The 22,500-nt window shown below is 48.0% G+C and overlaps 1 protein-coding gene across 4 annotated transcripts in view; it reads left to right on the forward strand.

Moving 5' to 3' along the window:
- BCORL1 (BCL6 corepressor like 1) overlaps positions 1-22,500 on the forward strand; it is a 203,831-nt gene that overhangs the window by 13,957 nt on the left and 167,374 nt on the right. For 2 of the 4 annotated variants that reach the window (XM_068249974.1, XM_068249977.1), the window contains exon 1: positions 11,428-11,524. The exons of the other annotated variants lie outside the window; for them this stretch is intronic. The gene's annotated coding sequence lies outside the window, so the exon portion shown is untranslated. Of the gene's footprint in view, positions 1-11,427; positions 11,525-22,500 lie in introns of those variants that run through there. 4 annotated transcript variants of the gene reach the window in all.

Below are 22,500 nucleotides of genomic sequence, written 5' to 3' on the forward strand. Positions count from 1 at the left end.
TACATATATACACACATACACACACACACACTGTACACACACACACACACACTATACACACAGTATACACACACACTATATAAATATATACACACACACACGTACACACACACACACTATATACACACACACACTATACACACACTGTACACACACACACACACACACACACACTATACACACACACTATATAAATATATACACACACATACACTTTATATACACACACACACTATATATACACACACACACACACACACACACACACTATACACACACACACACACACACACACTATACACACACACTATATAAATATATACACACACACACACACTTTATATACACACACACACTATATATATACACACACACACACACATACATCCGATTTTATATATATAGATTTATATAGCAGCAACATATTATGCAGCGCTGTACAATACATAGGATTACAGACAATGATAATGGGTGACCAACAACACAATACAGGTAGTAATACAATGCCAGATCATACACTGATAATACAGGTCACATTACTCTGCATAGGATGTACAATCCAGTATGATATACAAGGGGGGAGGGCACTCTACAGGGAGGGGAGGGGACACGGAAGGAGGAGATCGTTCTATAATGTATAGAATAATGGATAGCGCACAGGCACTGTACCTGTGGTCTGCTCCCTCACCCTGTATATCTCATATATTACACAGATACATCATATAACACAGGTACGTGAGGAGGGTGACGTCACCCTCCACTTCCTGTTCCCTTTGCCGCAGCTTACCAATCAGCCTCAGATCCTGAGGGAATCCTGAAGGCAGTCAGCACTGCGGGCAAAGTAACCTTTTGGATTGGTTGGTGAGTCCACACACAATACAATTTCAGTTGTACATACAATTGGTACAATCTACGATCTCCTATAGAGATCAGGTTGCTGCCACCAATTTGCATTAGCATGCGAGTACACAAATCTAACTCTAGCTAGTCCTGTAGGAAGGAGGGTTATTGCAACAACCTTTCTAAAGACAGAAAAATATAACAATACCAATAAAAACAGTTGTGGTAACGTCCTCACCGAAAAGCGGGACTCTCTGCAGCGATATTCAGAACAAGCGCTGAGACAAACGATTGTTAATCGTTTATTTTGTAATAATGCATAAAACTGAATACAGAAAATGTTAAAAAGTATCTAACAAATGAACAGATTGATATAGCAAAATAAAGGGAATAAATGTGAAAATAACTGGATCTCATCTCAGCAGTAGAATTACCGTGTCCTTTGGGATTGTAAGTCCAAAACAGGCGATATATAATAGTCCATACAAAGCCCAGATCCTGGATGGTCTATGGATAGGAGTGCAATGACCCTCCACAGCCTTTGTGTCCACATATTTAACCCTCTATCTGCTAGGGGTGGGTCTTATACACTTTATCCACAGGTCAGTAGATATACGTCCTCTGGGACTTCATCTAAGCCACAGGTCAGTAGATATACGTCTTGTAGCAGAAGCAGTGCTGTGCAGGATTGGGCTTGCTCCTGTGCACACCTCTAGTACTATCTGATGCAGCACTAATTGGTGAACGGGAATATATGTTCCCTGAGCTAATGAGATTGATTTTTACCAATAAAACTTTTATTTTCTCAGTTCATAGTGAAAAATACACTCTGTGGCATTATCAAATATCAAATTATCAAATATCTTCACCATAAATTGTGACAGGAACATAATCTAAGTTTTGTGATAAGCGGTAGGAATAGCCAAACAAAATTTGTGTTTTTTTATCTACAGTAGCACTTTTTATTTTTAAATTGGAATTGGTAAAACTAAGAAATAAATGTTTTTTTTTATTTTTTTCTTTCTTTTTCCATTAAAATTCCTAGAAAAAAAAATTGTTCGAGGGGAAAAAATGGCATACAACGGAAGCCTAGTTTGTCTTGAAACAAACAATATATATTTAATGTTTGTGTCATAAGTAGGGATAAAGTTATTTCTGATTAAATAAGGACATAGCTAAACTGTTAAAACTGTTCTGGTCCATAAGTGGGAAAAAAGGTCTGGATGCGAAGTGGTTATAGAGAGATGATCCCCATCCCAAGCAATCTGACCTCCGGCTGAGACCAGCCCCTGGCCTTAGGGGGAGAGTTTCGGCATTTTGTCAGATTACGCCACAACTCTTTGGATATTCAGTATATGATATAAAAACTAACATTTTAGACTCTGTCATTATACGCTGAAAACGTAGGTACCAATCATGCCTGTTTTACCAGCTTCCCTGTCTAGGGGACCGATATCTCAGGCTGTGGACCAGCTAGAAGAAACATTCACCTCTTGCCCTTGGCCTATAATGCATTGGGAACCAGGAGCAGCTGCGCCCATGCGGTTCCTAAATATTCCCCGAATTATGACATCATGTGGAATTACGTACAGCAGAGTAGAATCAGAGGACAATGGATTCCATCTTTCCCTGACAGGAAGTGTAGAGGAAAGTAACTTTCCACAGCGAGGGAATTCTGAGAGGTGATCTGGTTCCCTTTGAGGCAGACCCAAAAGAATGTAAGGGGAGTCATTACTTGGAGAGACCAGACCCATTGAGAAGAAGTCATGGATTTATGGCGCTCTCTACAGCAGAAGAAGAAACACTCACTTCCTAGGGAGCAGAGGCCTGGGAGGAAAGAAACGCTGGTTTTAAGCAAAGCTAAAAAGTTAAAGGGGTACTCTGTGCGCAATGAGCGCATCTGGCGCAGGTGAATCCATCACAAGGAGGCGTGGCTTAAAGTTCACAGGAAGTAGCCGTGACTTGCATAATGCAATGCATGCCGCGCATGTGAAAACCACGCCCCTTCTTTTCTAGCATAATCAATAGTTATGGAACGCACATTCCATACACTGCAGATAACGTAATCCATGTGATGCTCACATCGGAATGGGCGGCACAAGGGTGTACCGTAACTTGTGGCTGGACAGAGCAGCGCGGCTGACTTTGGCTGCGTTTCCATTTGAAGCATGAAATTGGCATAGGCACACTGTATAGGCAGTTTAACATGGAAATTCACCTGCAATTCACATCATCTTTTACTAGGTCTGTTTTTCTACGAGAAGTCCTATTGTCATTATTGATAGCGTATGCAAAGACGCGTGCGAAAACGCGAAAACGCACGCACATTACAGCACGCAACGGCCAGAACACAGTCAGCCTGGCGTCAGCGCTTGTTCTGTGCTTTTCACATCATGTAAACAGGCTGATAGCAGCTCCAGGCGGTGCTGAATTCGCACAGATTCACACCTAGTGGAAACGCCCTGAGCAGATAAATAGGGACTATTCGCCCCGGCGTCTGCGTTCTGCTGCTTTCCTAGCAGGATAATGAGTGTCGCAGCACTCGCTGGATCCGCGGGATCAGCTTACTCAGGCGTTACGCACCGCCATTGTGTTCAGCGAGCGGAATAACGCAGCATTTCAGGGTCAGACTTCTAAACACGCAGCGCCTATGCCTGGCGCTTTCCTGACGCTCGCTAACCCCTCCTACAGCTGCAGCGTGTTCCTGACAGTGTGACTGCTGCTGCTGGTGTGATGTGCTAGCCACAGTACAGCACCCCCCCACACACAGACATCAATCCCCACACACAGACCCACCACACTACCACACACAGACACCCTCCCACACTCAGGCCAACCACACTACCACACACAGACCCCCCAACACGCACTGACCCCCCCCCCTACCCTACCACACACACACCCCTCAACACTGCTACACTACCACATACAGACCACCCCACTACCACACAAAGATCCCCTATACCACCACACACACAGACCCCCCTATACTACCACACACAGACCCCCCCTACAACCATACACAGACCCCCCCCCCACACTACCACACACATTCCCCCCAAACCCCTACGCCAAACTCTGGACAATTTCACCAAGTGTAGTACATAGTACCAGTGTTCTGGCCCCCCCAGGAGCAGGTAATGGGTTTGTATGCGGAGATCTGATGTCGTCTGTCAGGCACCATGTAGGATCTATGCAGATGTCATACAGATACCTGCATACTGGTGACCTGCAAGCTACCACTGCTCAGCAGCCAATGTCACATGACAATCCTTCACCCATGCAAGCTACCACTGCTCAGCAGGCCAATGTCACATGACAATCCTTCACCCATGCAAGCTACCACTGCTCAGCAGCCAATGTCACATGACAACCCTTCACCCATGCAAGCTACCACTGCTCAGCAGGCCAATGTCACATGACAATCCTTCACCCATGCAAGCTGCCACTGCTCAGCAGGCCAATGTCACATGACAATCCTTCACCCATGCAAGCTGCCACTGCTCAGCAGGCCAATGTCACATGACAATCCTTCACCCATGCAAGCTACCACTGCTCAGCAGGCCAATGTCACATGACAATCCTTCACCCATGCAAGCTACCACTGCTCAGCAGGCCAATGTCACATGACAATCCTTCACCCATGCAAGCTACCACTGCTCAGCAGGCCAATGTCACATGACAATCCTTCACCCATGCAAGCTACCACTGCTCAGCAGGCCAATGTCACATGACAATCCTTCACCCATGCAAGCTACCACTGCTCAGCAGCCAATGTCACATGCCAATCCTTCAGCCATGCAAGCTACCACTGCTCAGCAGCCAATGTCACATGCCAATCCTTCACCCATGCAAGCTACCACTGCTCAGCAGGCCAATGTCACATGACAATCCTTCACCCATGCAAGCTACCACTGCTCAGCAGCCAATGTCACATGACAATCCTTCACCCATGCAAGCTGCCACTGCTCAGCAGCCAATGTCACATGACAATCCTTCACCCATGCAAGCTACCACTGCTCAGCAGGCCAATGTCACATGACAACCCTTCACCCATGCAAGCTACCACTGCTCAGCAGCCAATGTCACATGACAACCCTTCACCCATGCAAGCTACCACTGCTCAGCAGGCCAATGTCACATGACAATCCTTCACCTATGCAAGCTACCACTGCTCAGCAGCCAATGTCACATGACAATCCTTCACCCATGCAAGCTGACACTGCTCAGCAGGCCAATGTCACATGACAATCCTTCACCTATGCAAGCTACCACTGCTCAGCAGGCCAATGTCACATGACAATCCTTCACCCATGCAAGCTACCACTGCTCAGCAGCCAATGTCACATGCCAATCCTTCACCCATGCAAGCTACCACTGCTCAGCAGCCAATGTCACAGGACAATCCTTCACCCATGCAAGCTACCACTGCTCAGCAGCCAATGTCACATGACAATCCTTCACCCATGCAAGCTACCACTGCTCAGCAGCCAATGTCAGATGACAATCCTTCACCCATGCAAGCTACCACTGCTCAGCAGCCAATGTCACATGACAATCCTTCACCCATGCAAGCTGCCACTGCTCAGCAGCCAATGTCACATGACAATCCTTCCCCCATGCAAGCTACCACTGCTCAGCAGGCCAATGTCACATGACAATCCTTCCCCCATGCAAGCTACCACTGCTCAGCAGGCCAATGTCACATGACAATCCTTCCCCCATGCAAGCTACCACTGCTCAGCAGGCCAATGTCACATGACAATCCTTCACCCATGCAAGCTACCACTTCTCAGCAGGCCAATGTCACATGACAATCCTTCACCCATGCAAGCTGCCACTGCTCAGCAGCCAATGTCACATGACAATCCTTCACCCATGCAAGCTGCCACTGCTCAGCAGCCAATGTCACATGACAATCCTTCACCCATGCAAGCTGCCACTGCTCAGCAGCCAATGTCACATGACAATCCTTCACCCATGCAAGCTGCCACTGCTCAGCAGCCAATGTCACATGACAATCCTTCACCCATGCAAGCTACCACTGCTCAGCAGGCCAATGTCACATGACAATCCTTCACCCATGCAAGCTGCCACTGCTCAGCAGGCCAATGTCACATGACAATCCTTCACCCATGCAAGCTGCCACTGCTCAGCAGGCCAATGTCACATGACAATCCTTCACCCATGCAAGCTACCACTGCTCAGCAGGCCAATGTCACATGACAATCCTTCACCCATGTAAGCTACCACTGCTCAGCAGCCAATGTCACATGACAATCCTTCACCCATGCAAGCTACCACTGCTCAGCAGGCCAATGTCACATGACAATCCTTCACCCATGCAAGCTGCCACTGCTCAGCAGGCAATGTCACATGACAATCCTTCACCCATGCAAGCTGCCACTGCTCAGCAGCCAATGTCACATGACAATCCTTCACCCATGCAAGCTACCACTGCTCAGCAGCCAATGTCACATGACAATCCTTCACCCATGCAAGCTGCCACTGCTCAGCAGCCCGATGTCACATGACAATCCTTCACCCATGCAAGCTACCACTGCTCAGCAGCCCGATGTCACATGCCAATCCTTCACCCATGCAAGCTACCACTGCTCAGCAGGCCGATGTCACATGACAATCCTTCACCCATGCAAGCTACCACTGCTCAGCAGGCCAATGTCACATGACAATCCTTCACCCATGCAAGCTACCACTGCTCAGCAGCCAATGTCACAGGACAATCCTTCACCCATGCAAGCTACCACTGCTCAGCAGCCAATGTCACATGACAATCCTTCACCCATGCAAGCTACCACTGCTCAGCAGGCCAATGTCACATGACAATCCTTCACCCATGCAAGCTGCCACTGCTCAGCAGGCCAATGTCACATGACAATCCTTCACCCATGCAAGCTACCACTGCTCAGCAGCCAATGTCACATGACAATCCTTCACCCATGCAAGCTACCACTGCTCAGCAGCCAATGTCACATGACAATCCTTCACCCATGCAAGCTACCACTGCTCAGCAGCCAATGTCACATGCCAATCCTTCACCCATGCAAGCTACCACTGCTCAGCAGCCAATGTCACATGACAATCCTTCACCCATGCAAGCTACCACTGCTCAGCAGCCAATGTCACATGACAATCCTTCACCCATGCAAGCTACCACTGCTCAGCAGCCAATGTCACATGACAATCCTTCACCCATGCAAGCTACCACTGCTCAGCAGCCAATGTCACATGACAATCCTTCACCCATGCAAGCTACCACTGCTCAGCAGCCAATGTCACATGCCAATCCTTCACCCGTGCAAGCTACCACTGCTCAGCAACCAATGTCACATGCCAATCCTTCACCAATGCAAGCTACCACTGCTCAGCAGCCAATGTCACATGACAATCCTTCACCCACGCAAGCTACCACTGCTCAGCAGGCCAATGTCACATGACAATCCTTCACCCGTGCAAGCTACCACTGCTCAGCAGCCAATGTCACATGACAATCCTTCACCCGTGCAAGCTGCCACTGCTCAGCAGGCCAATGTCACATGCCAATCCTTCACCCATGCAAGCTACCACTGCTCAGCAGCCAATGTCACATGACAATCCTTCACCCATGCAAGCTACCACTGCTCAGCAGCCAATGTCACATGACAATCCTTCACCCATGCAAGCTACCACTGCTCAGCAGGCCAATGTCACATGACAATCCTTCACCCATGCAAGCTACCACTGCTCAGCAGCCAATGTCACATGACAATCCTTCACCCATGCAAGCTACCACTGCTCAGCAGCCAATGTCACATGACAATCCTTCACCCATGCAAGCTACCACTGCTCAGCAGGCCAATGTCACATGACAATCCTTCACCCATGCAAGCTACCACTGCTCAGCAGCCAATGTCACATGACAATCCTTCACCCATGCAAGCTACCACTGCTCAGCAGCCAATGTCACATGCCAATCCTTCACCCATGCAAGCTACCACTGCTCAGCAGCCAATGTCACATGCCAATCCTTCACCAATGCAAGCTGCCACTGCTCAGCAGCCAATGTCACATGACAATCCTTCACCCATGCAAGCTACCACTGCTCAGCAGCCAATGTCACAGGACAATCCTTCACCCATGCAAGCTACCACTGCTCAGCAGCCAATGTCACATGCCAATCCTTCACCCATGCAAGCTACCACTGCTCAGCAGGCCAATGTCACATGCCAATCCTTCACCCATGCAAGCTACCACTGCTCAGCAGCCAATGTCACATGACAATCCTTCACCCATGCAAGCTACCACTGCTCAGCAGCCAATGTCACATGACAATCCTTCACCCATGCAAGCTACCACTGCTCAGCAGCCAATGTCACATGACAATCCTTCCCCCATGCAAGCTACCACTGCTCAGCAGCCAATGTCACATGACAATCCTTCACCCATGCAAGCTACCACTGCTCAGCAGCCAATGTCACATGACAATCCTTCACCCATGCAAGCTACCACTGCTCAGCAGCCAATGTCACATGACAATCCTTCACCCATGCAAGCTACCACTGCTCAGCAGCCAATGTCACATGCCAATCCTTCACCCATGCAAGCTACCACTGCTCAGCAGCCAATGTCACATGACAATCCTTCACCCATGCAAGCTACCACTGCTCAGCAGCCAATGTCACATGACAATCCTTCACCCATCTGGAGGGCCCAGCATTCAATATAGAATAGAGGAATGATAATACTCCTTTACGGAAAGGGCCCACCAGACACAGAGTCTCAGAGGAGGCCATTCTGATTTCCTGGTTGACTCTGGCTGGGGAGGAAACAGAATGGGACAACTGATTGGCTCTGAGGAGCTGGACGGCTGATACAAGGAATTGTCCATAACATATTGCTTGGAACAAATCCTGTCATTTCTTAAGACATGTTTAAGGGCTTATTCACACTAAGGGCGCTTTCAGGTTTTTTTAAGCGCTGGCAATTTTCAAAAATCGCCCTAAAAGCTCTTGTGCAATGATTCCTTATGACAGTGTTCATATCAGCGCGTTTTGACTGCTTTTCGCTCGCCAAAGCGCTGCCTGTACCATCTCCTGAGGCTCAATGGAAGGTGTAGTGAAATCGCTAAGTGCTTGAAAAAGTGCTTTGTATAGCGATCTCCCCAGCACTTTTAGAGTAAATCTATTGTATTTATTCATTTCCGGGTGAAAGAGTTCACTGACTGACTGACGTCAAGAAGTGGAAAACGAATCGCTCATCAAAAGGGCTTAGGAAAGCGCCAGCATAAAATCCCTAATGCGCAGGTAAGCGCCGGGAAGCGCTAACAAGAAAAAAATCACGCACAATTTATGACGTGAACAAGGCCTAAGAGTAGTGATTGTTGTTCAAGGCTCAGCACTGAAACGCCAAAACATTCCATCCCTCTGGGAAGCCAGGATTCTGCAGGACTGTTCCATCCCTCTGGGAAGCCAGGATTCTGCAGGACTGTTCCATCCCTCTGGGAAGCCAGGATTCTGCAGGACTGTTCCATCCCTCTGGGAAGCCAGGATTCTGCAGGACTGTTCCATCCCTCTGGGAAGCCAGGATTCTGCAGGACTGTTCCATCCCTCTGGGAAGCCAGGATTCTGCAGGACTGTTCCATCCCTCTGGGAAGCCAGGATTCTGCAGGACTGTTCCATCCCTCTGGGAAGCCAGGATTCTGCAGGACTGTTCCATCCCTCTGGGAAGCCAGGATTCTGCAGGACTGTTCCATCCCTCTGGGAAGCCAGGATTCTGCAGGACTGTTCCATCCCTCTGGGAAGCCAGGATTCTGCAGGAACTCAATGAAGGGAAGGTCAGGACTGCAGACCATATCTGAAGCAAACTCTCTTCCAAATGACAAGGGAGTGCTATGTCCGCACAGTATTGCTTTCCCACTGCTGTGCCCATAGCATACCCTTCCAATCTCCAGATGTATCCAGAGTGGAAAGTTATCTCCAGAGAAGGTCCTCGAGAGGAACGCCAACTGAGAGGCCAGGAGGCCAGGTAGAATGTGCAGAAATTGGGGAGACACATACCTCCTCGTTTCTTGCATAGTACCAGAGCTGCACATTTTATCCCAGGTCGCTTTTGAACTCAGGTGAAGAGAAATATCTGTTTTTTCTAGTTATGGGGACAGGGTGGGGACAGAAATAGTGCAAGATTTTGGGCAAGAGAGTCATCTTAATTGCTGTCACTGGTCCAGGCCCTGGTATGTTGCAGTTACTCTATGACTGTATTCCTTTTTGGAGGGTTTTGAAGAGAGAGATGGATGTATACGTATTATACTGCCGGGGGTGAGTTGGGGCGCAGGGTGAGCTGAATGATGGCAGGTATCGGGGTACACAGCTGTAATTGGGGTCCCCATGTCCTGATACTGGGGTCTCTGGCATTGGCGGCTATGTCAGTATCGGGGTACACAGCTGTAATTGGGGTCCCCATGTCCTGATACTGGGGTCTCTGGCATTGGCGGCTATGTCAGTATCGGGGTACACAGCTGTAATTGGGGTCCCCATGTCCTGATACTGGGGTCTCTGGCATTGGCGGCTATGTCAGTATCGGGGTACACAGCTGTAATTGGGGTCCCCATGTCCTGATACTGGGGTCTTTGGCATTGGCGGCTATGTCAGTATTGGGGTACACAGCTGTTATTATTGGGGGTCCACCATGTCTTGATATTGAGGTGTCTCTGGTCTCGGGGTCCCCCTGAGTGTCAGTATTAGGGTTCCCTCTGGTCTCGGGGGTCTCTGGTATTGGGGGTCCTCCTGCGTGTCAGTATTGGGGTGTCTCTGGTATTAGGGTTCCCTCTGGTCTCGGGGTCCCCCGCTCCGGTGATCGCGCAGCTCTCTCTCTCTCTGGCTCCCCCTGTGGGTCAGTATTGGGGTGTCTCTGGCTCCCCCTGTGGGTCAGTATTGGGGTCCCCTCTGGTCTCGGGGTCCCCCCGCTCCGGTGATCGCGCAGCTCTCCCTCTCTCTGGCTCCCCCTGTGGGTCAGTATTGGGGTCCCTCTGGTCTCTGGGTCCCCCCTCTGGTCTCGGGGTCCCCCCCCCCCCCCCCGCTCCGGTGATCGCGCAGCTCTCCCTCTCTCTCTGGCTCCCCCTGTGGCTCAGTATTGGGGTGTCTCTGGTATTAGGGGTGTCTCTGGCTCCCCCTGTGGGTCAGTATTGGGTTGCCTCTGGTATTGGGGTGTCTCTGGTCTCGGGGTCCCCCCTCTGGTCTCGGGGGTCTCTGGTATTGGGGGTCCTCCTGCGTGTCAGTATTGGGGTGTCTCTGGTATTAGGGTTCCCTCTGGTCTCGGGGTCCCCCCGCTCCGGTGATCGCGCAGCTCTCCCTCTCTCTGGCTCCCCCTGTGGGTCAGTATTGGGGTGTCTCTGGTCTCGGGGTCCCCCCGCTCCGGGGATCGCGCAGCTTTCTCTCTCCGGCTCTCGGGCTCCCCCCGCGTCCAGCAGCAGAAGCGCAGCAGAGAGAGCGGAGAGGGGCGGCGCGGGGCAGGCTGGGAGTTGTAGTGTGGGCGGGGTGCTGGCAGCGGTGGGCGGTGCGGAGCTGGCACTACACTTCCCGTCACGCCCCGCGCGGCCTGCTGCTGCTGCTGCTCGCTGATGCCAGTGTCTCCGCCGGAGCTTCTCCTGCTGTCCGGCCCTGGAGCCCGGGGTGTCCGCCCCGTGCAGGTGGGTGCCGCCCGAGACCCCCGACACCCCCCGGGGCGCCCCAGGCCCCGCCCCCCCGCGGGCGCAGCATCCCCCGGACTGCGGGTCACCCCGCCGCAGCCTGTCCGTCCTGCGCTCCTCCCGTGTGTGTTATGTACCCCTCAGTATATATGTGTGTACCCCGCACCCTGCATGCCGCATACATACCTCCCTATGTACACCCTGTACCCTGCATGCCCCATATATACCCCCAATATATACTCTGTACTCTGCCTGCCTTGCGCACCTCCTGTGTATACTTTATACACCCCTATATACACCCTGTACCCTGCATACCCCATATATGCCCCAATATATACCCTGTACCCTGCATGCCCTATACATACCTCCCAATGTACACCCTGTACCCTGCATGCCGCATATATACCCCAGTGTACACCCTGTACTCTGCCTGCCTTGCGCACCTCCTGTATATACTTTATACACCCCTATATATACCCTGTACCCTGCATGCCACATATATACCCCCAATGTAAACCCTGTACCCTACATGCTCCATACATACCTCCCATATATGCACTGTACCCTGCATACCTCATACAACCTGCATACCCCCAATATATACCCTGTACCCTGCATACCATATATATCTATATATATCTATATATCTCCATTCAGTGCATCTGGGAAAAAGTTTACTTGAGGTTTTGGCAAATTTATTAAATATAAAAAACACCCGAGCAGTGACCAGTACTGTACAGCCGTATATAATATGTAATATATTTGTATATAATATTTAATATGTAATACATCTGTATATAATATGTAATATATCCATACTCCCAGCCTTGGCTCAATGCTCAGTCCAGACACCTGTGGCAGCCTGAAGTCTTCCTGAATCTGATACCACAAGCTTGGCTCACCTATCCTTGGCCAGGCTCCCCCGGTCCCCTCTGTGCGGCTCCCCCGGTCCCCTCTGTGCGGCTCCCCTCAAGCTCCATTAGATGGGACGGGAAGCCTCAGTGCTCAGCCATTTTATGATCTCAATGGGATTCAAGTCTGGGCTCTGGCTGGCCACTCAATGACAAACAGAGTTGTCCTGAAGTCACTCCTGTGATATCCTGGCTGTGTATTAGAGTGGTTGTCCTGCTGAAAGATGAACCAACCCCCAGTCTGAGTACAAGAGCGCTCTGGAGCTGTGTTCATCCAGGATGTCTCTGTACATCGCTGCAGTCATCTTTCCCTTCATCCTGACTAGTTTCCCAGTTCCCCACAGCATGATGTTGCCACCACCATGCTTCACTGTAGGGATGGTATTGGCCTGGTGATGATGCTGCCACCACCATGCTTCACTGTAGGGATACTATTGGCCTGGTGATGATGCTGCCACCACCATGCTTCACTGTAGGGATGGTATTGGCGTGGTGATGATGCTGCCACCACCATGCTTCACTGTAGGGATACTATTGGCCTGGTGATGATGCTGCCACCACCATGCTTCACTGTAGGGATGGTATTGGCGTGGTGATGAGCGGTGCCTGGTTCCACCACCATGCTTCACTGTAGGGATACTATTGGCCTGGTGATGATGCTGCCACCACCATGCTTCACTGTAGGGATGGTATTGGCCTGGTGATGAGCGGTGCCTGGTTCCACCACCATGCTTTACTGTAGGGATGAAATTGGCGTGGTGATGAGCGGTGCCTGGTTCCACCACCATGCTTCACTGTAGGGATGGTATTGGCCTGGTGAGGAGCAGTGCCTGGTTTCTCCACCATGCTTCACTGTAGGGAGGGTATTGGCCTGGTGATGAGCGGTGCCTGGTTCCACCACCATGCTTCACTGTAGGGATGGTATTGGCGTGGTGATGAGCGGTGCCTGGTTCCACCACCATGCTTCACTGTAGGGAGGGTATTGGCCTGGTGATGAGCGGTGCCTGGTTCCACCACCATGCTTCACTGTAGGGATGGTATTGGCGTGGTGATGAGCGTTGCCTGGTTCCACCACCATGCTTCACTGTAGGGATGGTATTGGCCTGGTGATGAGCGGTGCCTGGTTCCACCACCATGCTTCACTGTAGGGAGGGTATTGGCCTGGTGATGAGCGGTGCCTGGTTCCACCACCATGCTTCACTGTAGGGATGGTATTGGCGTGGTGATGAGCGGTGCCTGGTTCCACCACCATGCTTCACTGTAGTGATGGTATTGGCCTGGTGATGAGCGGTGCCTGGTTCCACCACCATGCTTCACTGTAGGGAGGGTATTGGCCTGGTGATGAGCGGTGCCTGGTTCCACCACCATGCTTCACTGTAGGGAGGGTATTGGCCTGGTGATGAGCAGTGCCTGGTTCCACCACCATGCTTCACTGTAGGGAGGGTATTGGCCTGGTGATGAGCAGTGCCTGGTTCCACCACCATGCTTCACTGTAGGGAGGGTATTGGCCTGGTGATGAGCAGTGCCTGGTTTCTCCACCATGCTTCACTGTAGGGATGGTATTGGCGTGGTGATGAGCGGTGCCTGGTTCCACCACCATGCTTCACTGTAGGGATGGTATTGGCCTGGTGAGGAGCGGTGCCTGGTTCCACCACCATGCTTCACTGTAGGGATGGTATTGGCCTGGTGATGAGCGGTGCCTGGTTCCACCACCATGCTTCACTGTAGGGAGGGTATTGGCCTGGTGATGAGCGGTGCCTGGTTTCACCACCATGCTTCACTGTAGGGATGGTATTGGCCTGGTGATGAGCAGTGCCTGGTTCCACCACCATGCTTCACTGTAGGGATAGACAATTGTAGTGAGAAGAATATGGAGGCTGCCATGTTTATTTCCTGTTAAACAATACCAGTTGCCTGGTAGCCCTGCTAGTCTGTTTGGCTTCAGTAGTGTCTGATTCACACACCAGAAACAAGCTTGTTCAGGGGCTCTGGCTTAAAGTATTAGAGGCAGGGGATCAGCAGGTTAGCCAGGTAACTGGTATTGCTTAAAAGAAAATAAATATGGCAGCCTCCATACACCTCACATTACAGTTGTTAAGGCCCTTCTCCCCCGATCTCTCACTTTAGATGGCCGGCCAGCTCTAGGAAGAGCCCTGCTGGTTTTGAACGTCTTCCACTTACACATGATGGAGGCCACTCTGCTCATTGGGACCTTCAAAGCAGCAGAAATGTTTCTGGAACCTTCCCCAGACTCGTGCCTGGAGACAATCCTGTCTCAGAGGTCTACAGACAGTTCCTCTGACTTCATGCTTGGTTTGTGCTCTGCCATGAATTGTCAGCTGTGGGACCGTATATAGACAGGTGTGTGCCGTTCCAAAGCCTGTCCAATCAGCTGAACTTACCCCAGGTGGGCTCCAATCAATCTGCAGAAACATCACAAGGATGATCAGGGAAAGAGGAGGCAGCTGAGCTCAATTTTCTGCTTCATGGCAAAGGCTGTGAATACTTATGTACAGGTGATTTCTCAACTTTTTTTATTTTTAATAAATTTGCCAAAACCTCAAGTAAACTTTTTCCACGTTGTCATTATGGGGTGTTGTGTAGAATCCTGAGGAACAAATGTATGTAATCCTTATTGAGATAAGGCTGTGACATCATGTGGACAAAGTGCTGTGAATACTATCCGGATGCACTGTACATCCTGTAGTCTTTGTATGAGGAGTCTATGAGGGTAACATATAATTGCTAGCTCTATGGGTGAGTGCAGATCAATATTCATTGTACAGAATCCATGCGTAGGCAGTCTATAGACGTGATGACACAGATATTGGCTCATGTACATTTGCTGCATCTTCTTTCTCTTTTCTATGGCCTAGTGCAGGCATGGGCAAACTCGGCCCTCCAGCTGTTACGGAACTACAAGTCCCACAATGCATTTGCCTTTATGAGTCATGACTGTGGCTGTCAGACTCCTGCAATGCATTGTGGGACTTGTAGTTCCTTAACAGCTGGAGGGCCAAGTTTGCCCATGCCTGGCCTAGTGCACACCAGAGCGGTTCGGCAGCGTTTTGCGATCCGCTTGCGGCTGCGGATCCGCTTGGGGAATGTATTTCAATGGGGTGGTGCCAGGGCTGTGGAGTCGGTCCAAAAATCCACCGACTCCGACTCCTCAGTTTAGGATTCCACCGACTCCGACCTCGACTCCGACTCCTCTAATTTGCATATTACAATTTTGTTGATTAAAAGTATGTAACATGAAATTCGTCTCTTAACTGCCAACGCTTAGGAATTTTACAAGACAACTGAAGTGAGAAGGATATGTAGACTACTATATTTATTCCCTTTAGACTAAAACTAGTCCTTGGTAAGAGTACTTGTAAAAGGTACAAACCGGAACAAAGAACATCTATCAGGCCCTAGGCAATGTAACTGTGGGTACATGTAAGAGTGATGTGCAGGTACTCTGCAGGGGAATGAGGAGATTCTTCCTCTATTACACATTCTTCATGCACAATCTGAACATGGATCAGGCCCTAGACATGTGACTGTGGGTACATGTAAGAGTGATGTGCAGGTACTCTGCAGGAGAATGAGGAGATTCTTCCTCTATTACACATTCTTCATGCACAATCTGAACAAGGTTTATGGGTGACAGACAACACCTCTGTGTTCAATGTGCACAGCATTCTCAGTGTATTCCCTGCAGCTCTGTGGGGAGTGCATATGTAGAGTATAGCAGGGCTGTGGAGTCGGAGTCGTGGAGTCGGGCAATTTTGGGTGCCTGGAGTCGGAGTCGGGAAAAAATGCACCGACTCCGACTCCGACTCCTAATGAATTTGTAACTGTAATTAAAATAGAAAATATGATAAAATGTTCTATTTCTCAGATAATAGTCATTAAAAATAATGTATATATACAGTATATATACAGTAATAGCTGTGCTTACTCCACAAAAATGAAATAAACCAATCAAAATTAGTTACTTGTGCTGCTTCAATAAAGCAGTCCCCGTATTTTTAAGGTCAGATATACATATCTGATTGTGACTGTATACAGTGGTGTGAAAAACTATTTGCCCCCTTCCTGATTTCTTATTCTTTTGCATGTTTGTCACACTTAAATGTTTCTGCTCATCAAAAACCGTTAACTATTAGTCAAAGATAACATAAATGAACACAGAATGCAGTTTTAAATGATGGTTTTTATTATTTAGTGAGAAAAAAAAAACTCCAAACCTACATGACCCTGTGTGAAAAAGTGATTGCCCCCCTTGTTAAAAAATAACTTAACTGTGGTTTATCACACCTGAGTTCAATTTCTGTAGTCACCCCCAGGCCTGATTACTGCCACACCTGTTTCAATCAAGAAATCACTTAAATAGGAGCTATCTGACACAGAGAAGTAGACCAAAAGCACCTCAAAAGCTAGACATCATGCCAAGATCCAAAGAAATTCAGGAACAAATGAGAACAAAAGTACTGTAATTGAGATCTATCAGTCTGGTAAAGGTTATAAAGCCATTTCTAAAGCTTTGGGACTCCAGCGAACCACAGTGAGAGCCATTATCCACAAATGGCAAAAACATGGAACAGTGATGAACCTTCCCAGGAGTGGCCGGCCGACCAAAATTACCCCAAGAGCGCAGAGAAAACTCATCCGAGAGGCCACAAAAGACCCCAGGACAACATCTAAAGAACTGCAGGCCTCACTTGCCTCAATTAAGGTCAGTGTTCACAACTCCACCATAAGAAAGAGACTGGGCAAAAATGGCCTGCATGGCAGATATGCAAGGCGCAAACCACTTTTAAGCAAAAAGAACATTAAGGCTCGTCTCAATTTTGCTAAAAAAAATCTCAATGATTGCCAAGACTTGTGGGAAAATACCTTGTGGACCGCCGAGACAAAAGTTGAACTTTTTGGAAGGTGCGTGTCCTGTTAAACCTGTCGTAGAAGTAACACAGCATTTCAGCAAAAGAACATCATACCAACAGTAAAATATGGTGGTGGTAGTGTGATGGGCTGGGGTTGTTTTGCTGCTTCAGGACCTGGAAGGCTTGCTGTGATAGATGGAACCATGAATTCTACTGTCTACCAAAAAATCCTGAAGGAGAATGTCCGGCCATCTGTTCGTCAACTCAAGCTGAAGCAATCTTGGGTGCTGCAGCAGGACAATGACCCAAAAGACACCAGCAAATCCACCTCTGAATGGCTGAAGAAAAACAAAATGAAGACTTTGGAGTGGCCTAGTCAAAGCCCTGACCTGAATCCTATTGAGATGTTGTGGCATGACCTTAAAAAGGCAGTTCATGCTAGAAAACCCTCAAATAAAGCTGAATTACAACAATTCTGCAAAGATGAGTGGGCCAAAATTCCTCCAGAGTGCTGTAAAAGACTTGTTGCAAGTTATCGCAAACGCTTGATTGCAGTTATAGCTGCTAAGGGTGGCCCAACCAGTTATTAGGTTCAGGGGGCAATTTCTTTTTCACACAGGGCCATGTAGGTTTTGAGTTTTTTTTCTCACTAAATAATAAAAACCATCATTTAAAACTGCATTTTGTGTTCAATTATGTTATCTTTAACTAATGGTTAACGGTTTTTGATGAACAGAAACATTTAAGTGTGACAAACATGCAAAAGAATAAGAAATCAGGAAGGGGGCAAATAGTTTTTCACACCACTGTATATGATGTGTACACAGGAATCTCTTATATATACTAAATAACATCTATGCTGTAAGAATAAAGCCTGATGTGTAGCTGTGTCACTAATAGAGATGGTCAATGAGATGGAAATAATTCTGCATTGATGCTGATTTATGCAAATGTATGCATTCCCTTTGCTCATGAAATCAAATAATTTGATATGTTGTTAAAATTTGGTTTGGTGACTACAAATTAAAGGGTACCTGAGACGGATGAAAAGTAAAGTTTTATACATACCTGGGACTTCCTCCAGCCCCCTTCAGGCTAATCAGTCCCTCGCTGTCCTCCACCACCCGGATCTTCTGCTATGAGTCCTGGTAATTCAGCCAGTCAGCGCTGTCCGGCCGCATGCCGCTCCCACAGCCAGGAACATTCTGCACCTGCGCAATAGTGCTGCACAGGTGTAGTATGCTCCTGGCGGCGGAGTGTGTGCATGCGCACTACGCCCGACTGGCTCAAGTACCTGGACTCATAGCAGAAGATCCAGGTGGTGGAGGAGGACAACGAGGGACTGATTATCCTGAAGGCGGCTGGAGGAAGCCCCAGGTATGTATAAAACTTTAATTTCATCTGTTTCAGGTTTACTTTGTTACACAGTAGTACTATACTCTACATATGCACTCCCCACAGAGCTGCAGGGAATCCACTGAGAATGCTGTGCACATTGAACACAGAGGTGTTGTCTGTCACCCATAAACCTTGTTCATATTGTGCATGAAGAATGTGTAATAGAGGAAGAATCTCCTCATTCCCCTGCAGAGTACCTGCACATCATTCTTACATGTACCCACACTTACATTGCCTAGGGCCTGATAGATGTTCTTTGTTCCGGTTTGTACCTTTTACAAGTACTCTTACCAAGGACTAGTTTTAGTCTAAAGGGAATAAATATAGTAGTCTACATATCCTTCTCACTTCAGTTGTCTTGTAAAATACCTAAGCGTTGGCAGTTAAGAGACGAATTTCATGTTACATACTTTTAATCAACAAAATTGTAATATGCAAATTAGAGGAGTCGGAGTCGGAGTCGGAGTCGGTGGAATCCTAAACTGAGGAGTCGGAGTCGGTGGATTTTTGGACCGACTCCACAGCCCTGGAGTATAGTACTACTGTGTAACAAAGTAAACCTGAGACAGATGAAATTAAAGTTTTATACATACCTGGGGCTTCCTCCAGCCGCCTTCAGGATAATCAGTCCCTCGTTGTCCTCCTCCACCACCTGGATCTTCTGCTATGAGTCCAGGTACTTGAGCCAGTCTGGTATAGTGCGCATGCAAACACTCCGCCGCCAGGAGCGTACTACACCTGCGCAGCACTATTGCGCAGGTGCAGAATGTTCCTGGCTGTGGGAGCGGCATGCGGCCGGACAGCGCTGACTGGCTGAATTACCAGGACTCATAGCAGAAGATCTGGGTGGTGGAGGACAGCGAGGGACTGATTAGACTGAAGGGGGCTGGAGGAAGCCCCAGGTATGTATAAAACTTTACTTTTCATCCTTCTCAGGTACCCTTTAATTTGTAGCCACCAAACCAAATTTTAACAACATATCAAATTATTTGATTTCATCAGCAAAGGGAGTGCATACATTTGCATAAATCAGCATCAATGCAGAATTATTTCCATCTCATTGACCATCTCTATTAGTGACACAGCTACACATCAGGCTTTATTCTTACAGCATAGATGTTATTTAGTATATATAAGAGATTCCTGTGTACACATCATATATACAGTCACAATCAGATCTGTATATCTGACCTTAAAAATACGGGGACTGCTTTATTGAAGCAGCACAAGTAACTAATTTTGATTGGTTTATTTCATTTTTGTGGACTAAGCACAGCTATTACTGTATATATACTGTATATATACATTATTTTTAATGACTATTATCTGAGAAATAGAACATTTTATCATATTTTCTATTATAATTACAGTTACAAATTCATTAGGAGTCGGAGTCGGTGCATTTTTCTCCGACTCCAGGCACCCAAAATTGCCCGACTCCACGACTCCGACTCCACAGCCCTGGGTGGTGCACACCAGAGCGGGAGGCGTTCTGCAGAAACGCATACTCCCGGGCTGCTGCAGATTTTGGATTTCGGATGCGTTTCTGCCTCAATGTTAAGTATAGGAAAAACGCAAACCGCTCTGAAAAACGGCAGTTCAGAGCGGTTTTGCAGGCGTTTTTGTTACAGAAGCTGTTCAGTAACAGCTTTACTGTAACAACACATGAAATCTACTACACCAAAACCGCTACACAAAACCGCAAAATGCTAGGTGAAATGCTACAGAAAAATAAGAACAAGCGTTTCAAAATCTGCTAGCGGGTTTTGGTGTGCTCCAGGCCAATGTGCTTTGATGGTTGTTGTATTGGTAGAGCTGGTTTAGCTGGTGGTTGAATGATTTTAATTTAGAATTATAGATGCAGATGGCTGTGAAGTTGGTATGCCTTCAACATGAGCAGTTTAAATGAGTGTTATATGTCTGTATCTATCTATATCTCTATCTATCTATCTATCTATCTATCTATCTATCTATCTATCTATATATATATATTATATTATATTCTCATCCCTCACATATATGCAGGATGTATACTAGCTGAAGACCTGGCGTTGCCCGAGTTTGTATTTGGTGTTGGTTGGCTCCGCCCACTTTGTGTAACCTGGACACACAGTCACTCAATGTCCAAGTTTGTGAGCTTTCAGGTTCCTGGCATCAAAATGTGTGAATGGAAGCAGTTTATCCACCAAGGAAATCTGATTGGCTGTTCGTGGCCCCGCCCCTTTAGTGAATTTGGGCCTCAGTCACCCAATGACCGACTGTAGCAAGTTTGAAGCCTCTGCCATTAACAGTGTAAGAATGGCAGCAGTTTAAATATTCCCCTTGAAAATCAACAGGTGAATGTTGATTGGCTGTTGTAGGCTCCACCCACTTTCCTGAATATTAAAGGAGTTATCAGGCTTTTTAAATGAAAATAAGTGCTACTTACCCGGGGCTTCGTCCAGCCCCAAGCTCCCAGCATGTCCCTCGCCGCAGCGATTAACAGTCTAAGAATGGCTGCACTTTACATTTTCCCATTGAAAGTGAATGGCTGAAATTTGATTGGCTGTTTTATGCTCCGCCCACTTTTCCTGGATTTGTAACCTCGGTCCCCAAGTGACCACCTGTGCCAAGTGTGGGGACTCTGGCTTTATTACTGTGAGAATGGCAGCCTTTTACATTTTTTCCATTGACATGAATGGGTGAAATCTGATTGGCTGTTTGTAGCTCCGCCCACGTGTGCAGGGGGGCCGCGAGAGCCCCAGAACATATCATCCCAGGTAGTCAGGGATCTGTATACCAAGTTTGTTCAAATCGGTCAAGCCGTTTGGTGTGATGGCGGCATTTATATATTTATATACATAAATGTTATGCTTTGCAGCTGGGAGATGCGTTGTTGTATTGAAGTGTTTGTTGTATGTTTATATAGTTGTTTGCAGCTATTTATGTGACTACTCTCAGTATTGGCCGTCACTGAAGGGAGATTCTGGTCAGTGGAATGCAGAGAGCTGGGTGAGTAACCTCCCATTTACACTCTGCTCAGGACTCTGCATAGGGAGGAGGTGCTTGGGGACAGCAGTGAACCGCCTTCCCATCACCAGACGCCTGTAGGCATGTGCCTACTCTGACTTATGGTAAATCCGGCCCTGCCTCTATATAAAGGTGGCCACTAAACATCCAATTTCTAGTGAAAAATCGTTTGAGCGATCAGAAATTCTGATCGGAAGTGAAATATTGTAATACATCGTTCACTACACCATCAACAAACCAATCTTTGCTTCCTATCTTCACAACCAACCGGTTTGATGAAAATTCATTCGGATGACATTTTTTTTCACTCGTTCATAATCGATTGTGTCATACACACACACACCATACACACACACACACACACACACACACACACACCATACACACCATACACACACACACACCATACACACACACACACCATACACACACACACACACCATACACACACACACACACACCATACACACACACACACACACACCATACACACACACACACCATACACACATACACACCATACACACACACACACCATACACACACACACACACCATACACACACACACACATGCACACACACACACATGCACACACACACACACACACACACCATACACACACACACACCATACACACACACACACACACCATACACACACACACACTACACACACACTGTACACACACACTGTACACACACACTACACACACACACTACACACACACTACACACACACTACACACACACACACTACACACACCATACACACACACTACACACACA

Source organism: Hyperolius riggenbachi, chromosome 8 (assembly GCF_040937935.1).
Source record: "Hyperolius riggenbachi isolate aHypRig1 chromosome 8, aHypRig1.pri, whole genome shotgun sequence".
NCBI lineage: Eukaryota > Metazoa > Chordata > Amphibia > Anura > Hyperoliidae > Hyperolius > Hyperolius riggenbachi.